Consider the following 20,650-nt stretch of genomic DNA (forward strand, 5'->3'; position numbering starts at 1 on the left):
TAAACACTACCTTGTGCACCTGTTCTTTCCCCCACTCCATCTTGCTTATCAATAGATGCATCACTTCATCATTTATACAGAACTGTATATTTTTGAACATGTACATTCCCCAGTCCTTGTGTAATAATCCATTTTCTGATACTATAACAGAGGATCTGAGGCTGGATAGCCTGTAAAGAAAAGAGGTTTACTTGAGAGAGAGTGATCAGACACCAGCACTATGTCACAGAGGATTAGGTCAAAAATTCTGGGGTGCAGCCTTCATCCCTCGTTGCAATGTTGGCTCAAGTCCTGGCCTCTCAATCTGCTAATGTATCTAGAAGGTAGGGTGTGATGGCTTAAGTATTTGGGGCCCCTGCTCCACATAAAGGAGACCCAGATCAAGTTCCTAGCTCCTGGTTTTGGTGTGACCTAGCCATGGCCTTTAAAAACATGTAAGGAGTAAACCAAATGGATGGAAGATTTTTCACTTACTCTCCCACTCCCTCTGATATGCTATCTTGAAAATAAAAAGGTAACTAGGCCTTTTAAATAAAGGCCCTCATAGGACTTGTAGAGGTGTAATAGGTTAAGCCTGAGCCTACAGTATCAGAATCCCATGTAGGCATCTGCTCAAGTCCCAGCTACTCTGTTTCTGATCCAGCTCCCTACTAGTATACCTGGGAAAGCAGAAGAAGATGGCCCAAGTTCTTTATCCCCTCGATCCTTTTGTGAGACCTGGAAAAAGCTCCAGCCTCCTAAGTGCAGACCAATCCCACTTCAGTCGATGAGACCATTTGGATTGAGGCAGTGGATGAGAAATCTTTCTCAATCTCTTTCTGTCTCTCTTCCCTCTGTAAGTCTGCCTTTCTTTTTTTTTCTATTATTATTATTATTATTTTATGATACAGTTCCATAGGCTTCTGGCATTTCCCTTATCCTAGCCCTAACTCCCTCCCCACCACCTAGTTCCTCTATATCATCACTAAAGTATAGTTCTTCATACACAGTCATATGTCCATCATTGTGGGCATGGACAACGGCAGAGAGTCCAGCATACTATTGTCAGGATATAGTGAACAGTTTCATTGTAAGTCCATCTTTGTCTGGAAGTAGAGAAGCATGCTACATTGTATCCTCACATCTGGATATGTTAGTCTCCATGTCACAGTTATTGTACATCCCCTCAAATGAAAAGTCACAATACAAAATCAACAGTAGGAAGAAAAATAGAAATTTACAATGCCATGAAGTTAAATAGCATGTTACTAGATATGACAGTAATGTTATGACAGTTTTGATGTTTTTGTTTTTGTTACTTTCATCTCTTCAAAACAGTTTCTTCTGGTTAAATTATTCAATGACTCATAGATCATACAGTAGTATCATTTTCTTCAAGAAGGTTCTTGATTTTCTTTTTCATTTCTTCGGTGACACATTAATCATTCAGTTGCATGTTATTTAACTTCATGGTGTTGTTAATTTCATTTTTCTTCCTGTCGTTGATTTTGTTTTGTGGCTTTTCATTTAAGGGGATGTATAGTAGCTGTGTAATGGAGACTGTAAGTCTGCCTTTCAAATAAAAACAAATAAACCTTTTTAAAAATTGTCCCAAATTATTCATTTTAACTTTTATTCCTATTTTAAAGGTTTACTTATTTGTACATCAGAGTCATAGAGAGAAAGGAAAAGACAGAGATCTTCCAGTCACTGGTTCACAACCGAGATGTTTGCAGTATCCTGGGCTTGACCAGGCGAAAGCCAGTAGCCAGGGGCTTCATCCAGATCTCCTGTGTGAGTGGCTGGGCTCCAAGCACTTGGGCCCCCTTCTACCTTCTATCGGTTTTCCCAAGCCATTATCAGGGAGATGAATTGGAAGTGGAGCAGCTGGACATGAAATGGCACCTGTAGGGGATCCCAACATTGGAGGCGGGAGTTTTAAACTGCTATATCACAATGCTAGTCCCAGAATTTCTCTTTCTTCATGAATATTCTTTGCTTATTCTATACTCATGTGATTGCCCACAATTTTCAAAGAGATCACTGAATATACTTGCAATGCTTCAAAAATGTTTTAGGTATTCACTACTTAAAATTGCAAATTCAATTCTGTAATGCCTAACCTCTGTTTCTTTAACTAACTGTCTTCTCAGAACACTTGTTCCTAACTGATGACCGTCTGCCTTGTCTCTTGGGATTTTGCTCTGCTCATCCTTAGCTGCTAGGATTCAAGTTTACCATTTCCCTGTTCTTCTCCTTCATAGTTTACTTCTGTGCAGGAGAACAATCCTAATACTTAATCGTCATGGCAGCAAAAACACCATTATTTATACCATTTGGTCATTCAGAAGTGTTTCTTGTTGAATGAAAACTAAATTGAAGAATTTCTCATAAATCTTGGTTCCAACTCTGTTGTTGCGCAGTAAAATTTTTAATATGAGAGGTTAAAATTTACCTGGCGTTTAAACTCTGAGCATCTTCTGTAGTAAACTGTGATGTCTTCTTAACCTGACTATACCCTTGGGGCAGTTTAGAAACAAATAATATATTTGCAAAGAGAAGAGAAAGTAATAGTCCATGATGACCACACTTTTCAAATTGCTGTATAAATAATAGACTTTTTTAAAAAAAAGATTTATTTGTTTTTATTGGAAAGTCAGATATACAGAGAGGAGGAGAGACAGAAAAGAAGATCTTCCGTCCAATGTTTCACTCCCCAAGCGGCCGTAACGGTTGGAGCTGAGCCTATCCGAAGCCGGGAACCTGGAAACTCTTCTGGGTCTCGCACGCGGGTGCAGGGTCCCAAAGCTTTGGGCCATCCTCGACCGCTTTCCCAGGCCACAAGCAGGAAGCTGGATGGAATGTGGAGCTGCCGGGATTAGAACCGGTGCCCATATGGGATCCCGGTGCGTGCAAGGCGAGGACTTTAACCACTATGCTATCGCGCCAGGCCCAATAATAGTTTTTTTAATTTATATTTACTTATTGTCTTAATCTTAAATAAAGATGTTTTAAAAAAAACCCAAAAACATTTGACTAGAGACCTAAAAATTAAGCTTAAACCCTATTTTCTTGCGGACAATAAATAATTTCATTAGGAGGTTGTTCTACAATTTAGAATGATTATTGGACTAGATCAAAATTAGACATGCTTCAGGATTCCATCTATGATTTAGTTAATGATACCTATCATGAGATGATGTTACCCATAAGCAATGTCAAGGCATATGCTGCAAAATAAATAGTGACACCAAAAATATGTATTTCCTGGTGCCATTAGGCCACCTGAATGGTTTTTCTTAGATTTTCTTAGATCCTTTGACTCCCTAATATTTGTGTTTATTCAGTTACATTCAGTATGTGTTCTAAAAATTTTTTCCATATTGCAAGTACTCTACTAGGCACTAGTATAGAATTGAAGACAAAAAAAAAAAGGTTTTCTTTTGGGATTAATCTATTGGTGAATGCAGGAGATTATAAGGCAATGTTACACATTTTGTGATAATAGACAACACAAATGCTATGAGGTGTTACAAGCATAGAATGATTTTCTCATTATATGTGAAGAGTTACTTGAGCTTATTATCTGAGACGAAGCTCAACATGTGCAGGATGTGTTGTTGTGAAGCGCGAACCAGGATCTAGAAAAATACATGATGCAAAAGAAAACACATGATTAGGAATGTAAAGTTGTCAATGAGCTTACAACCTGAAAATATATTATGAAACTACACAACATTTATGGAAATGGAATTAACACATTAGTTTATTTAGGGATTAAAAGCTTTTATTTGTCCTTCAGAAACACTTGCCTCAAACACTCCTAACACAGAAAGAAAACTGGTTTCTTTATATAATTACACAGGTGTGTGCGCGTGCACACACACACACACATACTTTGTTGTATCAGTTGCAGAGACAGGTCTTGAAAAAGCACAGCCTTTTTTTTAAAGAACTACTTATTTGTTTTGAAAGTCTAAAGTACAGAGAGTGAGAAATGTCAGGGCAGCGGGGAAGGAAAAGGAGAGAAAGAGAGCAGGTTCTCCGTCGGCTGCTCCTTCCCCGCAGTGACTGCAAGGTAAGGAGAGAGAGAGATCAGGTTCTCCGTCGGCTGCTCCTTCCCCGCAGTGACTGCAAGGCAAGTGCTGTGGCAGGTCCAAACCAGGAACCAAGCCTTTCATCCAGCTCTCCCATCTGGGTGGCAGGGACTTAAACACTTGAGCCACCTTCTTCTGCTTTTCCCGGGACACAGACCAGTGCTCAGAAGCATCACGAGCCTCTCAGGCAGTAGCTTTAGTTGCTATGCCACAATGCTGGCCCAAGGGTACAATCTTTTCAATAAAAAAAGGGAGAAAAATATTATTGTGGCCAAACACAACCACACACACATTAAAAAAAAAAATCTTTGAGTCTTGCGAGAGAAACTTCAGGTTTATTTTCTTCTTGAGAAAATTGCCCAAGAGTGACTGTGACACCATGAGTGGCTGTAAAAATTTAAAGTCCTGCAGCCTGGGCTTTATCATTCATCCTCTGCTTACATCATTGCATTTTCCTTCACCCCTTGCTCCTTCTCCTCTATGATTTCTAATTCTCTACCCCCCGCCAGAGGGTGCCAGGTACCTCCTAGCCATGTGCCAGAAATCCTAGATGAGCTTCAGGAAGGCAGAAGTGCAGCAGGAACTCTTCACCTTACTAAATTTTAATGTAAGTTGCAGCTGGTCTGTTATTCCGTGGGACCCATCTCAATGCATCTAAGCTTCCAGAAGTGAGGCTCATGGAAACCTACACTGAAAACCTCATTCGAGAAACACAAGGGAATAAATATCCAAGTTGAAATAACTATAGGGGTGATACGTATATGAAGAGGGCTTGTGGCTAGGAGAGGATTCAGCCAGAAATTGACAGCTGAGAGACCACACGAGATAATGTATGAAAGTCACAGTCAGAAATGACTAGGCCCAAGGACAAGAAGCCACCCCACTCGACACAGCTGGCATACGAAGTGCTTCCAAGAACTGAGATTTGGCTCTAGCCACATAAGGGTACTTAAATGGCCATGGACTGCAAATTAATTGGTATTGTGTTTCCACTCCTTGTTGTAAAGCATGAGCAAAATAAAACTGGTGTTTAACTGTAGAGGAATTATAGTAGTAATTTTTTTATCCGTGAAATTTGTGAACTCAATTCTACCATACCAACAAAACACAACTTGTCCCTTTACAGTCTTGTAACAATAACTGCTCTCTACAAATGTGGCAGGAAAAAAAGGATAAGATGCACGAAATATTATCTTGCCATAAAAAGACAATCTTGCCTGATGAGAAATGCTATCTCTGAAACAATTAATTTAGACATAACTTTGTAACATTTTCAAGGGTAGGTCTTGGTTATACTGATACAATGCCATTGGAGACAGAAACAAATAAGTATGTTCTCACTTTTTCTTAACTCAAGAGTGATAGAATAAAATTGTTTTCGGATGAACTAGGTGTTTTGCTCATGACAAGAAACTATTTGGTTGGGACCCAATACGATGGCTCAGTGGCTAAATCCTCACCTTGCAACTGCCAGGATCCTGTATGGGTGCTGATCCATATCCTGCCTGTTCCACTTTCCATCTAGTTCCCTGCTTATGGCCTGGGAAAGCAACGGAGGAGAGCCCAAAACCTTGGGACCCTGCACCTGCATGGGAGACCCAGAAGCTCCTGGCTGTGGATCAGCTCAGCTCAGGCAGTTGGCGGCCACTTGGGGAGTGAGCCAGAAGATGAAAGATCATTCTCTCTGTCTCTCCTCTATAAATCTGTCTTTCCAATAAAATAAATACATCTTTTTAAAAAGAAAGCATTTTACTGAGAAAAAATAAATCTGCAATTTTTTTTAATTCCTATTAATTATTTGAACTGAACTCTTGAATGTGATATCTAAATTGAGGTCAATTCAGAACTAGAGTCAACAGCAGATTTGTTGATTGCTTTTTCTTGAGTTTGGCTGCTATTTTGAGAAATTACAGCCTGTATTATAAGACTTGAGATAAAATATTAATTTATAACCTTGCAATATTCAAGTTAAAGACTCATTACGAAAGGTATTTTAATCAAATGTTTGCAAGTTCTATATTTGGAATTTCCAAATGATATTTGTTATAGCACAAATTGATTCTAACAAAGGTGTTATGCTATTTGAACATTGACATTTTGTTTCTTTTCTTAAAGTCAATTAAATTATTTTCTTTATTGAAAGGAAACATTTTTGAAATTCAATTAGCTATAAAAATACCAGGACTCCTGGAATTAATATTATGAAGATGAACAAAGCAAGACACTTCAAATGCACAGTGGTTATTATGTCAGTGCAAATTATGATGTAGAATTGAGTACAATTTCCGATCTCAATTCCAGATAGAATCTTTAAATTACAAGCATAAGTCAGGTTTATTTTGGTAGTAACATATGACAAACAATTGCTTTAGTGATAATTTAATTAATGTTGGAATCAATGAATTATAATTCAGTGAGGTGAATTGCAACTATGCAAATCTGATCCTTTTCTTAGTTCACTAACCTGGAGTCATTCCAAGGTTTGGATTTACACAATTGAAGATTACCATCAGAGGGGACATTATTATCATTGAAAACCAACAGGTTTGCAGGGCCTGCACATTGTAAATGGCATCTGGAATTTTTACATATTTGGCTCTGAATTCTTGGATGTATAATCCAAGCCCATCTGGAACTTCAGGGCTAAGTACTACCCAGATACTTACAGGCATGAATAAACTGGTGTCATACAGAGAAATTAGAGCCCGCAAATACAGATGAAATCTAACCACAATCTACCTTATAAAAGCTGTGGTTCTGTGTTGCCCTAGGAACAGTACGTCAGACTGATTCGTGGAGGTGAGCAGCTCAGAGGAAGTGGCACTTGCAACACCATCAATCTCACAGAATAGATCTAGGTAGCTCTTTTGAAGAACATAGAGAAGTAAAAATGTGGCACAATTGCAACTGTGGAAAACAGAACTAATCCAGACAAGTCTGCCTATATAGGGTGTGAGTATAGAAAATGCTTAAGATTTCTAACAGAAATTAGCATAGGACTTCAAATCAGAAATTGGAACACAACAAATTTTTTTATTGAAGAAAACAGTTTAGTTACATGAAATAAATGTACTTTCAACATGAGTGTGTTTTTTAAAAAACAAAGGATTGGAGACAAATGTGAAGATTAAACAAAAAGAATCAGATTGTTCTAATTTATAAGAATTATTATTAATGATAGCTGTTTTCAAATTACTTGAAAGACAAAGTAAGAGTGAGACAAATATATTCCTTCTGTTTGTTCACTCCCCAAATAACTTCAACAGCTGAAGTTGGCTGTACACCAAAACCTAGAGCCCAAAACTCAATCCTGGTCTCACACATGGGTGGAAGGCCTCCATTACATGAGCTGTCATCTACTGTGTCCAGGGGTGCACATTATCAGGAAACTCGAATCAGAAAGAGTTAGAAATCTAAGCCAGCACATGGAATCCAACTATCCCAAGTGATGTCTCAACTGCTGCACCTAACCCAACTCCCAGTGAGTCTAATTCATAAGTCCAGAAAGTTCTTGGAAGAGCTAAAACTCAAAAGGGATATTTTCCTAAGTCTATTTCTGCTTGAAAATGTTAACACAAAGCTGGCATAGTGGCATACCAAGCTTAGTTAGCCTCTGCCTGTGGCCCAGAATCTTATATGGGCATGAGTTCTAGCCCTAGCTACTTCGCTTACAATCCAGCTCCCTGCTAATGGCCTGGAAAGGCATCAGAGGATGGAACCCTGCACCCATGTTGGGAAACCTGAAGAAATTCATGGCTCAAACTTCCATTGGACTAGCTCAGACTGCTGTGACCATTTGGTAAGCGAAGCAGCAGATGGAAGATTTTCTCTCTCTCTCTCTCTCCCTCTCTCTCCTCTGTCTGTCTGTCTTTCTTTCTCTCTGGCTTTCAAGTAAAATAAATAAATCTTTTAAAACAAACAAACAAACAGCAATGAAAGGTTAAGACATGGATCAAGCATTGTGGAGCAGTGAATTAGGCTACTGGTTGGGATGCCCAGACTCCACTTCAATGCCAGAGTACCATTACCCTCCTTCCAAACTAGCTTCTAGTTAATGTGCCTGGGAAGATATCAGATGATGACTCTATTGTTTGTAGCTTTGCTATCTATGTGGAGCACCCGGTTGGGAGTCTGTACTTCTGGCTTCAGCCTGGCAGCTTCATACAGTTGAGGAGTGATCCAGCAGATGGGATATTCTCTCTCTATGTGTCTTTCTGACTTTTAACTAGATGAAAACCCTGGTTGCTAATATGTGGAATTTTGCTTCTTAAAGAGTATGATGATCCTGATGATACATCTGGGAAATATATTCAATTTTATTATATTCTCAATAGGAATTTATAGATTTTACTTGACATCCTACCCACTGAAATTAAAAGATGCAATCATTTAATGCAATATAATCTAGTTCATGAGCCATAACTCAGCATTCATAACCAGCCAAAATGTGTTGTTTAAAAGATTCTTTATCAATTGGAAAAACAGGGTTATAGAGGGAGAGGCAGGAAAGTTATAGAGAGAGCAGAAAAATCATTGCTCCTTGAGAGCATAGACAAGGATTGTAACTAATCAAATCTCAAAATGTCAAGTGCACGCATATACATTACGTTCTTTGTATTTTGTGTATTAGTTATGCCAAATCATGGAAAATATAGTCTTTTTTTGGACTGGCTTATTCCACTAAGCATAATGGCTTCTAGTTGAATCCATTTTGTTGCAAAATGGCTGAACAGCATTCCATGGTTCACATATGCACATTTTCCTTACCAGTCTCCAACTGATGGGTATCTAGGTTTATTCTGTACCTTTTTATTTTCATTTTTTCTTTATTTTTTTTTTACCATCTTTACATAGTTAATTAAGGTACAAAGGTTCAAGGGCTGCAGGAAAGCGGGTAAGACTATTATTTCCATATTGTTTTCCTGTATCTGGGGTAAAGGCAGAGGTAAAGGGAGAAGTCCCACACAGTCTCCCACCCATCCCAGGTCCCTGATGTGGAGCATTCCCTGAGGGTCTTGCGAGTGTGGGTCGAGCCAGGTTCAGTCGTGACAAAAACCAGTGCACATTGCGGAATGCCAAGGAGTGGTGACCCATACCAGATGTGGCCACACTGTCCAACAGCACACATGAGAATCAGGGAGGGAGGGGGCAGAACTGGCAGGGGAATGTGGAGGACTCCCCTGCTGGACAGCCAGCCACTCCCACTGGAGAGCGTGGGTTGGGATGGGGGCAGACCAGGCCAGGCAGGGTTACAACACCTGTGGGCCTCATATGAACTAGATCAGGGAGAAGCCAGGTTGGGCTGCCTATTCCGGCTGGTGCAAGCAAAAATCTGAGTGGGTGAAGGATGGTTGGGCTTTGACACAGCATCACCTGGCAGAGGCTGGCACTGGAGGCTAGTTCTGTCAAGTTGAATCCCAGAAACACCTGGAAAGTGCATAATCCGGGAGTGGGAGTGGCCTAGAAGGGAAATAGTGGACATTTTCCTCTTGGGTTACCACTCCCACTGGAGAACACGAAAACCAGGACAGCGTCTGGGGTGGCTAGGCAGAAGGGCACCCAACAGCATGTGTGTGGGCTGGATAGTGGAGCTGGTTAGGTTGAACTAGGCTTTTTGACATGTATGAGAGCTGAATGGGATGTGGGACAGATTGGACTAGTCTGCTGCACATACTGGCAAACTAGGGTAGGGGGTGCGCCTGGTGGGGGTTATTGTGGGTCGCTCCGACTAGGCTGCAGCTCCCACTGGTTTATGTGAGGATCGAGTGTGTACTGGGCAGAATCAGGCTGGACTGCAACACCCATTGGTTCCAGTGGAAGTCGGGGCTGAAAACAGAACCAACCCAGCAATTGCAACCACCAGCCGATCGGGGCGATGGACTGTACGTCCCTGTACTTGCCAAGTACACACAGGAATCTGGTCTGGGATCACCTCAGACAAAGTTTCTTTGGGGATCTTTCCAATCAAATTGCCGGACTCAGAACCCTAACCATGAAAAGACAGAGGACAGAACAAGTCAATCAACTACCCCAGCCATATGTTTGCAGTGAAAAATTGGGCAAACGGAGACTCGAAGATGGACTATGTCAATCCGTGGATACTCAACGACCTCATCGTGCTTGGAATGGCGAGACTGGCAGCATTTCATAACTGTTGAACTATCAAAACCACTTGAGCAGGATTCTGTACCTTAACTAGTGTGAACTCAACTGTAATAAACATGGGGTACAGATAGCTCTCTCATGCTGGTCCCATTTCCTTTGTGTAAGTTTCTAGAAGTGGGATGGCTAGATCACATGGTAGATCTATTTTCATACTCCAGAGGAATTTTCATACTCTTTCATAGTTTTTATACTAGTGCGTATTCCCATCAACAGTGTGTTAGTGTATGTGTTACCCCAATTCCTTGCCAACATTTACTTTTTCTTTATTTTGGAATGATAGCCATTCTGTATGGGATGAGATGAAATCTCATTGCGTTTTACATTTTCGTTTTCCTGATGGCTTCTGATCCTGAGTAGTTTTTTATGTTGTTGGCCGTGTGAATTTCATTGTTTGAGAAATGTCCATGTTCTTTTCCCAAGAAATAGAGATCATACGCTAAATGAAATAAGCCAGGCACAGGAAGACAAAAATCACATGTTTTTAACTTATTTTGTGGAAGTTAGTATACACAGAGAGAATATAAAGCTTGCAAGACTGTTGTATTTTTTGTAAATAACAATAAGCACTGCTTCAACTACACTATGTGTGTGACAATATATGCTTCTCTGCTCACTTTATGATCACAGTCAGGAATCACACATCTTCATTACCAAACAATGGTATGTGGATATATGTATATCTGCATATGATGTGAAATTGGCAACATGCGAAAAAAAGTGTTAAATCTTAACATGATAATGCAAATTATCAAAAAGAAAACAGAAGAGTCTCCTACTTTCCCAAGTTGATATTGGAGACAGCTCTGTCTGCTTTCAAAGAATATTATATGTCCCTTCCACAGCAACATGTATAACTTATAGTGGAGGGTCCATGTTCCAGTTACAAACATTTCTAAAACCAGAACTTGGATCTTACACTTTAAAATCAAGTCAGGGAAAATGTATTTCTATACTTTCAGCTCAACTATTCTCCTTCACTTTCCAAACAATGAGGAGAATGCAAAGGCAGTCGTAGAAAGAAGAGAACAGAATCACTTAGCTGGCCTTATTGAAGTTCATCTCCGAAGGCTATGGGCAGTTTCTTCCATGAGAGAGATAAGTGCTGTCAGATCCAAGTGTGTCAGAATGCCCTCCAGGATGGACTGATCATTGCACAGTACAGATTGTCGATGTGTTCAGAGAGCTAGAAGTTGCGCTTTTGTGACCAGAGCAATTTACATTTGAATTATCCACACTGGAAAAATTGAGTACAAGTGGAATAAACGGGAAACCTGATGTGAGGTTAATAACCTAAACTTGAAATGTCCTCAAAAAAGAGAGCTTCCACACATAGAATGAAGGTGACACATGGAAAGAGGAACACTGGCGGCCAGTACCTCAGGAATCTTTGGTTTTGGAATTGGATTTCATTAACTGAGAGTAGTAAGTGAGATGGTAAAACAAGACTTTGGGAAGAAAGATGGTAATGAGTAGGTCTCAAAATTAAAATAATCCCAAAATAAGAAGTTTATTAAATTAGGGAAAGATGTATATGTATAAATTGTCACACTTTCTTGTTGTACACTTCTGGTAAGAGTGGCAGAAAACTCATATTCCCAGTAATCAATATTGCAGAAATGCAAATTATATGTACTTCACAGTTTATCTATTTAAAAGGCAGAGTGATAGAGAAAAGTGACAGAGAGAGACAGACTTTTCATGTGCTGGGTCATTCCCCAAAGGCCACAGCACCCAAGGCCAGACCAGGGTGCAGTCAGGAGCAGGAACACCATATGGGGCTGCAATGTCAACAGCAAGTGCTTCTGTGCTTGGAGCACCACCTGCTGCCTCCCAGCAAAGACCTAGCAGAAGCAGCTAAGATTCAAACTGCATTCTTTCATGGATTGTTGTGATCATAAGCAACAGCTTAAACCACTGAACTAAAACACCAGCTCCTAGAATTTACTTTAAAATACATTTTTAATATACATTTAAAAGGCCTACAGAAAAAAAAGATGCTAAAGAGAGGAATCAAGTATTTTTTTCTTTTGCATATATAGATTTGAAGTAAAATCAATTTTTAAGTTAACAAATGATAAAGGCAGAAAACTGTTTTCCCCTTACAGGTTTAGAGGTTGGAAAAGAAAGGCACAGTATTTTGATTGAGGCTTAATACATGGAAGACTGCTGAGGAAGTAGTAAGCATGTTTCTTGATTTACAATTAGGTGGTGTTTCAACAACACTGAAACATTATTGAAAACCCATTTAATGCACTTATCCTAGAAAACATCATGACTTACCTTGGCCTACCTTAAACATGCTCAAAGCATTTCCATTAGTCAGCAGTGGGGTACAATCATCTACTATCAAGTCTATTTCATAATAAGCTGCTGAACTCTCTTGTAACTTGCTGAACATTGCCCTGAAATGAAAAACAGAATGGTTACAGGGGTGTGCTTTTGTGCTACAACAAAGTCAAAAAACTGTTAAGTTGAACTTTTGTTGTAAGTTGGAGTTTCTCTGTACTCAAATTCTTCTCCTGTATGGTTGTTAACATAGTGCAGGCATGAGAATTACATATCAAAAAGTCTGTTTAAATCTTGCACACCTGTACGTGTGTGAGAGAGAGAGAAAGGGAGAGAGAGAGAGATACACAATGATGAAGAGAAATAGAAAAAGTTCTTGGAAAATAAGTTTGGGCAATATTATCTCCACCCAACTCTTCAAAATAAATTGGAAACTTGAAAGAAGTTGAAAAGTGATTGGGATCAGGGAAGGCAAAGCAGCATACTTCATTTGAAGATGATGGGAAGATAGCATTGTCCTACAATAACACAAGATATTTTAACCAGAAAAGAGAAAAAATACCCATCTTTAAATATTGAAAACAGCAGTGATGTGAGAAACCAAACAACAAAACAAAGGGCAACAGGGCCACGGCAGGTGAAGCAGAGCTGTTGATGCGATGAAGCTGGGAAGGGATACTGAAGCCACTGGCGCAGACAGCACACCCACCTGTTGGCATCCCAATGTGAGGGGTTCATCGTAAAGGGAAGGCGAGGATTCTCTGCTTGTGGTAGGGTAGTAGGCATGAACCAGCCATCAAATAAAATAAAAACAAGTCTTTAAAAATATTTATTTTTTAAATGTATTTATCTTTATTGGAAAGTCAAATATACAGAGAGGAGGAAGAGACAAAGAGGAAGATCCTCCATCTGCTGATTCACTCCCTAAGTAGCCACAATGGCCAAAGCTGAGCCTATCTGAAGCCAGGAGCCAGGAGCCTCTTCTGGGTTGCCCATGTGGGTGCAGAATCCCAAGGCCTTAGGCTATCTTAGACTGCTTTCCCAGGCCATAATCAGGGAGTTGGATGGGATGTGGAGCACCTGGAATTAGAACCTGCACCCATATGGGATTCCAGCAAGTGCAAGAAGACTTTAGCCACTAGGCTACTGTGCCAGCCCCAAATATATTTATTTGTGAGCAAATATTTCACCACTAATTACAAACAGCATAAAGAAGCAATCAGAGCACTCAGCCTAAGAGGAAAACAGAACAAAGAAAAGGTATTGAGGGAGCACATGAAGGGAGAACTCACGAAAGAGGTGGAAAAGGTATTTTAAAATCTCACCTAGAAGAGCATACTGGAATTAGGACAAGGTGAAAGTAGACACTGTTAAAATGTAAGTACACTGAACATAGAAATAAGAGAAATGGAAAGGTGAGAAATAAAAGAAATGAAAGAACCAAGGAGAAAATGGTAGGTATGGGAGCGAGGGGTAGAGAGGATTCAGATTATATAAATCACAGCTTAAAAACAATAGAAAAACAATCGCAGAATAGAGAAGGTTAACATGTGCGTGTATTTGTATGCAGGTATGTGTGCATGTATATAAATAAAATCAATATCATGGTCTTGGTATGAAAGAACTTTATAAAGCACCAAGTAAAAGTAGACACCACATTCCAAGAAAAACTGAATAAGAATGATCAATGTTGACACATATCATAGTAAAAATGCTAAACTTCTAAGAGACAAATCCTTTGGGTAGCCAGGCAAAAATAAAGAAAGAAAAGAAATTGTCCGTGGTGTAGGGCTAAAGGAATCTGAGCGTGGAGAGGCAGGATGAAAATTGGCGGCTTCTGTTCCCACTGCAGCTGCAGACAGTCCTGCTGTGAGGGATGCCAGTACTGCTTCCTTGGGGTGGTAATGTTGCAATATCCTCCCACTCCGTTTCTGGACTCAGTCATCTGTCTTACACTAGATAACAGACATAACTGGTGGCTAAACACAAGCTCAGTCTGTGAACTGGTCCTCCCTCAATTCCTTCGAAACTGTGACAAGACTTTGTCTGCTAGATGATGGAGCATGACCCATTCATCATGCTTTAAGCTGACAGGAAGTCAAGTGCCAACCCTGTGGATAGGCTATCCTGAGTCAGCCAGTGCTCTGACATCTCCCATATCACAGAAGGTGCTCCTGGTTCACGGCTTTGGACTGGCTCAGTTCTAGCCATTGTGGCCATTTAGGAAGTGACCCAAATGATGGATGAAGTCTCTTTCTGTCTGTCCTACATGCTCTCTGTAACTCTGCCTTTCAAATACAATAATTTTTTAGAAAGAAAAAACTATAGTTGCAATAAGAATAATAAAGGAGATGCATGGTTGATGTGCCATTACTAATTTTTTCATTGTTAATAATTAAGGAGGAAGGGCCCGGCACTGTGGCCTAGTGGCTAAAGTCCTCCTCTTGCACGCGCCGAGTTCCCATATGGGCGCCGGTTCTAATCCCAGCAGCTCCACTTCCCACCCAGCTCCCTGCTTGTGGCCTGGGAAAGCAGTCGAGGATGGCCCAAAGCTTTGGGACCTGCGTGGGAGACCCAGAATAGGTTCCTGGTTCCCAGCTTCGGATCGGATCGGCACAGCACCGGCCATTGCAGTCACTTGGGGAGTGAATCATCAGATGGAAGATCCTGCTCTCTGTCTCTCCTCCTCTCTGTATGTCTGACCTTGTAATAAAAATAGATAAATTAAAATAATAATAATAATTAAGGCGGAAAATATAGCAAAGAAACAAGAAAAATGAAAGGAAAAAAACAGGGAAATTAAATTCATCAGTCGCAAGGAAGATATGCCAGTTGTGAATCCTGGAGATCAATCACCATTCCTACAATGCTGATGTATCCATGCCAGTGCCATGACTTAGCAAGTTCAGCCTACACTTACAGTGCTAGTATCTCATATGGGTGCCTGTTCGAGACCTGTCTGCTCCACTTTTGATCCAGCTTCCTGTTATTGGCCAGGGAAAGCAAGAGGATGGCCCGCTACACTACACAGGAGACCTGGCTGAAAGAAGCTCCTGCCCCCTGGCTTTGGACCTGCCCAACTCCAGCCTCTGTGGCCATCGAGGGAGGAGTCAGTGGGGAAAGATTTTGCTGTGTCTCATTCTCTCTCTGTAACTCTGCCTTTAAATAATAATAAACAAATCTTTTTAAAAAAAAACTGAAGTGTGTAATGTGCAAAGAAGCACAGAATGTAAGAGGTTGCTGCCTCTCAAATTTAAGATGGCTGAATCCTTAGTGTATTATATTAAAACACCGTGTTCCATAAGGTTAGACTGTTGGATTGTTACTGAGCTCAAGGACATCAGAGAGAATATAGTGATCAATACCTTTGAAAAGCATCAATATTCAAGTTTATTTATCCATTCAATAACTACTTATTCAAATACATATCAAAAAGTATTCATACATACAACAGACAAGATCCTTGTCATCCAGAGGTTAATGTAATAATTAACTTTCTAAAAATTATTTATTTATTGGAAAGGCAGAGAGAAGCAAGAAAAGCAGATTCCATCAGCTGCTTCAAAGACACTGGCAGAATACCAGGGCTAGGGCCAATGCCAGGAGCCAGGCAGCAATCGTGGCTGTCGCTTGGGTGGCAGGAACCCATTTGTTGGAGTTGGCACTGCAGAAAACTGAAGTTAATCCCAGCTACTCTGATACGGTGTACAAGCCTCTTAGCCAGCATGCTACATGCTCACACACGCTGGAATTATTATCTGGAATTCGCCCAAATAAGTCACATTATATTATACTCTCAATCAAATATAAATATAGATAATACACCTGGAAAAGGAATGCTCAATCCATGATGATGTCTGAGCTTCCAATAGCAGAAGGATTTTCCTGCAGGAGGTATGATCTTTGAATTTCAAAGGAAATTTCCCTAAAACAAGGCAAATTTTGGGCCCAGCGCCGTGGCCTAGCAGCTAAAGTCCTCGCTTTGCACACACCAAGTTCCCATATGGGCGCCAGTTCTAATCCCGGCAGCTCCACTTCCCATCCAGCTCCCTGCTTGTGGCCCGAGAAAGTAGTCGAGGACAGCCCAAAGCTTTGGGACCCTGCATCCACGTGGGAGACCCGGAGGAGGTTCCAGGTTCCTGGCTTCAGATCGGCACAGCACCGGCCATTGCAGTCACTTGGGGAGTGAATCATCGGACAGAAAATCTTCCTCTCTGTCTGTCCTCCTCTCTGTATATCTGACTTTGTAATAAAATAAATAAATCTTAAAAAAAAAGAAGCCAAATTTCTTTGCTTACCATATACCAACTACAAATCACTACCATACACAAAACCAATTGTGCGTCATTGAATCACAAAACAACCTAATCCTTGTTAATTAAACTCTCCCTTTGCAAGGATTTTACAGTTATTAAAGATTTGTTGAGACCACGAAACAATCTAATAATGTATATTTATCAGTTTTGTTCAAATGCAACTTTTTGGTAGAGTTTGAGAGTGAAACAATACTATGTAAATGACTTGAACTTGGCGATTGTCAATGTATTGTACCAACCATTTTAGCAATTGAATCAAATCTCTATTGACAATTAGTCCATTTCTTTTCTCATATGCTTTTGGGTAATCTAAATATCTTGATAATTCAAATTACTGCATACAGCAGTTGAGTTTGTAAACATAAGAAAACATAAATAATAGTTTGAATATCTGTCTACATCAACATGTTTTGATCACCAAGCTATTAGATACTGGTGAATGCTCTCAGTTTTAGTTTATTAGCTAGTGGCATAGTCACTGACAACATTTCTAAATTAACCAAAAAGAAGCTATTGCTAAATTGTGATTATTCACTTAGTGCCAAGTTTTAGGTTTTTTTTTTAAGGGATTTATTTATTTATTATTTGAAAGACAGCTTATATATAGAGAGAGGTCTTTTATCCAAAAATTCACTCCCAAAATAATTACGTTGACCAGAGCTGGGTCAGTTGAAAGCCAGGAGCCAGGAGCTTCTTCTTAGTCTCCCACGTGAGTGCAGGGTCCAAGCATTTGGGTCATTCTCCACTGCTTTTCTAGACACATTGCTGGGAGCTGAACTGTAAGTGGAACCACTGGGACTCAATCCAATGCCCATATGGGATGCCAGCACCTCAGGCAGTGGCTTTACCCACATACCACTTCACTGACCCCAGCACCAAGTTTTTAAATTATACGTATTTGTCACAAGAAGATAACTTTCTGATTATAGAACACAGAGGATGTCTCTAGTTGTAGTTGTCAACAACTATTAAAATACTTCAGAACATTATAAAGCAGATGCTAGAAACATTTAAGATATCATTGTCTTATTAGCTTTGTGAAGTTGGCAGTGAACTCCCCAGATGTCTAAGTGCTAAGCAGCTCCTGTTTTAAATGGAGCTTCATGCTTACAGGCACGCTCCTCTCCTGTTCTTGGTTTATTGCTTGCTGTTAAATGCCAGTCTTTCTCTGTTGAGGGAAAGAGTGTGATTAAAGAGCTGTTGTCTCTGTATTAGAAACTGGTTCTGACCACTGCCACAGCACATTGAAGTGTTTTATAAATAATTTATGAACCTCCAAGGTCTGGTGTGGGGAGATATTCACCTTTTCTCTATCTCAGCACCACACCTCATTCATCAAAACCAAGACCAGAACACACAGTTCTACTTCAAGATGAGGAAGTCTGCATAGTCAACAAATAAATGGAAGCACCAGCACAGCTCTGCTGCGGTCCAAAGACCACGTGTGGTAATTCTGGTAGCAATCTGATTTGACCATAAACTTTAACTCATTATATCATAGAAAGGATTGCAATTCCTTTTTATAAATGATACCACCACAAAAGTAAAAATTGAATGTGGTTTTGAACATGGGCAAAACTAGTTCAGAACCATCATAATATAACGATGTTTTTGTTACAATGTTATAAATGTCTGCTTTAAGAGCTATAACTTTTCAGAATGCTCTTTACAGTCTATGACTTCTATGAGGTTTGTCAGTGGAATTTGTCATATAATTAACTGTCTAAAAGGAAAATGCAGTTGCACAGACATTGAATTTGCTGTCGGCAAATTATATAGAATGTAGAGAAGTTTTACAGCCATAAATGCGAAGCTGAGACAAAACTTTTAACAGAATACAAAGAGCCAAGAGAAACTATTTCTTTACACATTTTCATAGGTATTCCAAGTTTCTCATTTATATAATTTTGCTATGCATAGAAAAAGTCAAACAACAAAGTGAAAACTTACAATCAAAAGTGAATTCTGTTGTTATGAAATATTCCTTATATATACACATTTTTGTAAGTTTCACTTATTTGTTACTGGAAAGTCAGATTTACAGAGATAAAGAGAGACAGATTACCATCCACTGGTTTACTCTACAAGCAGCTGTGACGGCCAGAACTGAACCCATTCAAAGCCCCGAACCAGGAGCTTCTTCTGGGTCTTGATGCAAGTGCAGGGTCCCAAAGCTTTGGGCCGTCCTCGACTGCTTTCCCAGGCCACAAGCAGGGAGCCTGAAAGGGAAGTGGAGCTGCTGGGAATAGAACCAGCATCATGGGATCCCAGCACACACAAAGCAAGGACTTCAGTGATTACGCAACCTCGCCATGCCACCTTGTATTTCTTCATAGTAGAAAGTTCTAGTCTTTAAAGTAGCAATGATTTAAGCTTAATTTTATTGTTTTCTGCCTAAGCACACTAATATTTATTAGAGACAAGAAATAGTTACTCTTGAAAATAATACTTATCTAGCACAATATAAGCTATAGTGATTTTATATATAAGTATTCATTGAAATTACAAATTCATAAATATTTATAATAATTGCTCCTTATTTATTAAGACATACTTCTTGTTAAGAAATTTCCAAATATACATTGGAAAATATAAGGCATTGATTATTTTCTCCAAAGGAAAATTGGCTTTCTTTATTAAAAGTCAATTAAAGATATGGCTACTTACGTGTTTGTTTATTTTGTGAAAAAATCTATTGGTGATTGAAAAATAAAAATGAAAAATACACAATTCACTTCTAAGAATCAGATTATGAATAATATAAGGTGACAGAAAGAGAATATAAATGTGACTCTGATAGAGCCTGCAATAGAGAATATTCTGATTGAAGTTTGAAGATCTTTACAAAAATGATAGCCTTAGAGACAGGTGCCTGCAAATATTTGGCTCACGTTGTTGTGTGTTGCAAAATTTGTACACTTGGAAACTAAAGTAGATAACAGAAAGGGTTAGCTAAAATTTGAAATATATAGTGGTAAGATAAAATTATTGAATTATCTCAACAGCTTTTTTTTTCTGATGTCTTCTTTTTAACTCTAGCTTAATCAAAAACAAAATTAAATTCGCTCAAAATTAAATGATCTCAGCTGAAAAATGGTGATTTAGCATTTTTATTCGTCATGTACACTTGTTTGATTCTTAGCAGTTTCTGTCTTCACCCTTGCCACCTCAGTGCAAGCCTGCATGTTCAACAAAGGCTACTATGTACATTTTTGCATAGAGACTCTAAAACCACCTTGGCTGCCTTCCTTAGGCATTACACAGCCTCAGCCTCAACCAAAGGCTCATGGAAATCAGAGTGTAAGTATCCGAGGGTGAGATTAATCATGGGCATATTTTACTCTGGCTCCTGGAGTTCCACAGGGCAGTTAAACTCTCCTTGTCCATGGTGACAACTTATTTCAAAATGAAGACTTCTTTTATCATTATTTCCTCTCCTGTCTCATTTCCTTGTTCTCCTGGGATCATCTAAAAAATAAACCACCTGTGCTTAAAGGATTGCTTTGGTTTAGGTACCAAATCGGAGAGTATATGAAATGAAATAGCATGAGCAGGAAATAAATTTTGTTTATTATAAGCCACTAAAACTTTCAGGTCATTTGTTCCTGAAGAGTAACAGAGTCTACACTAATTATATATATATATATATATTTTATATCTACATGAAAAACAGTCATCTATAAAATTAGAATAAATGGCCTTGTGCTACATGTAACGGTAGAAGCATTTGGAAATGAAAGCCATTGTATTTTAGGAGCAAGACAATGTCCTCATGAAGACAAGTTGAGCTAACATGAAGAGAATTGT

The sequence above is a fragment of the Ochotona princeps genome, chromosome 11 (assembly GCF_030435755.1).
Source record: "Ochotona princeps isolate mOchPri1 chromosome 11, mOchPri1.hap1, whole genome shotgun sequence".
NCBI lineage: Eukaryota > Metazoa > Chordata > Mammalia > Lagomorpha > Ochotonidae > Ochotona > Ochotona princeps.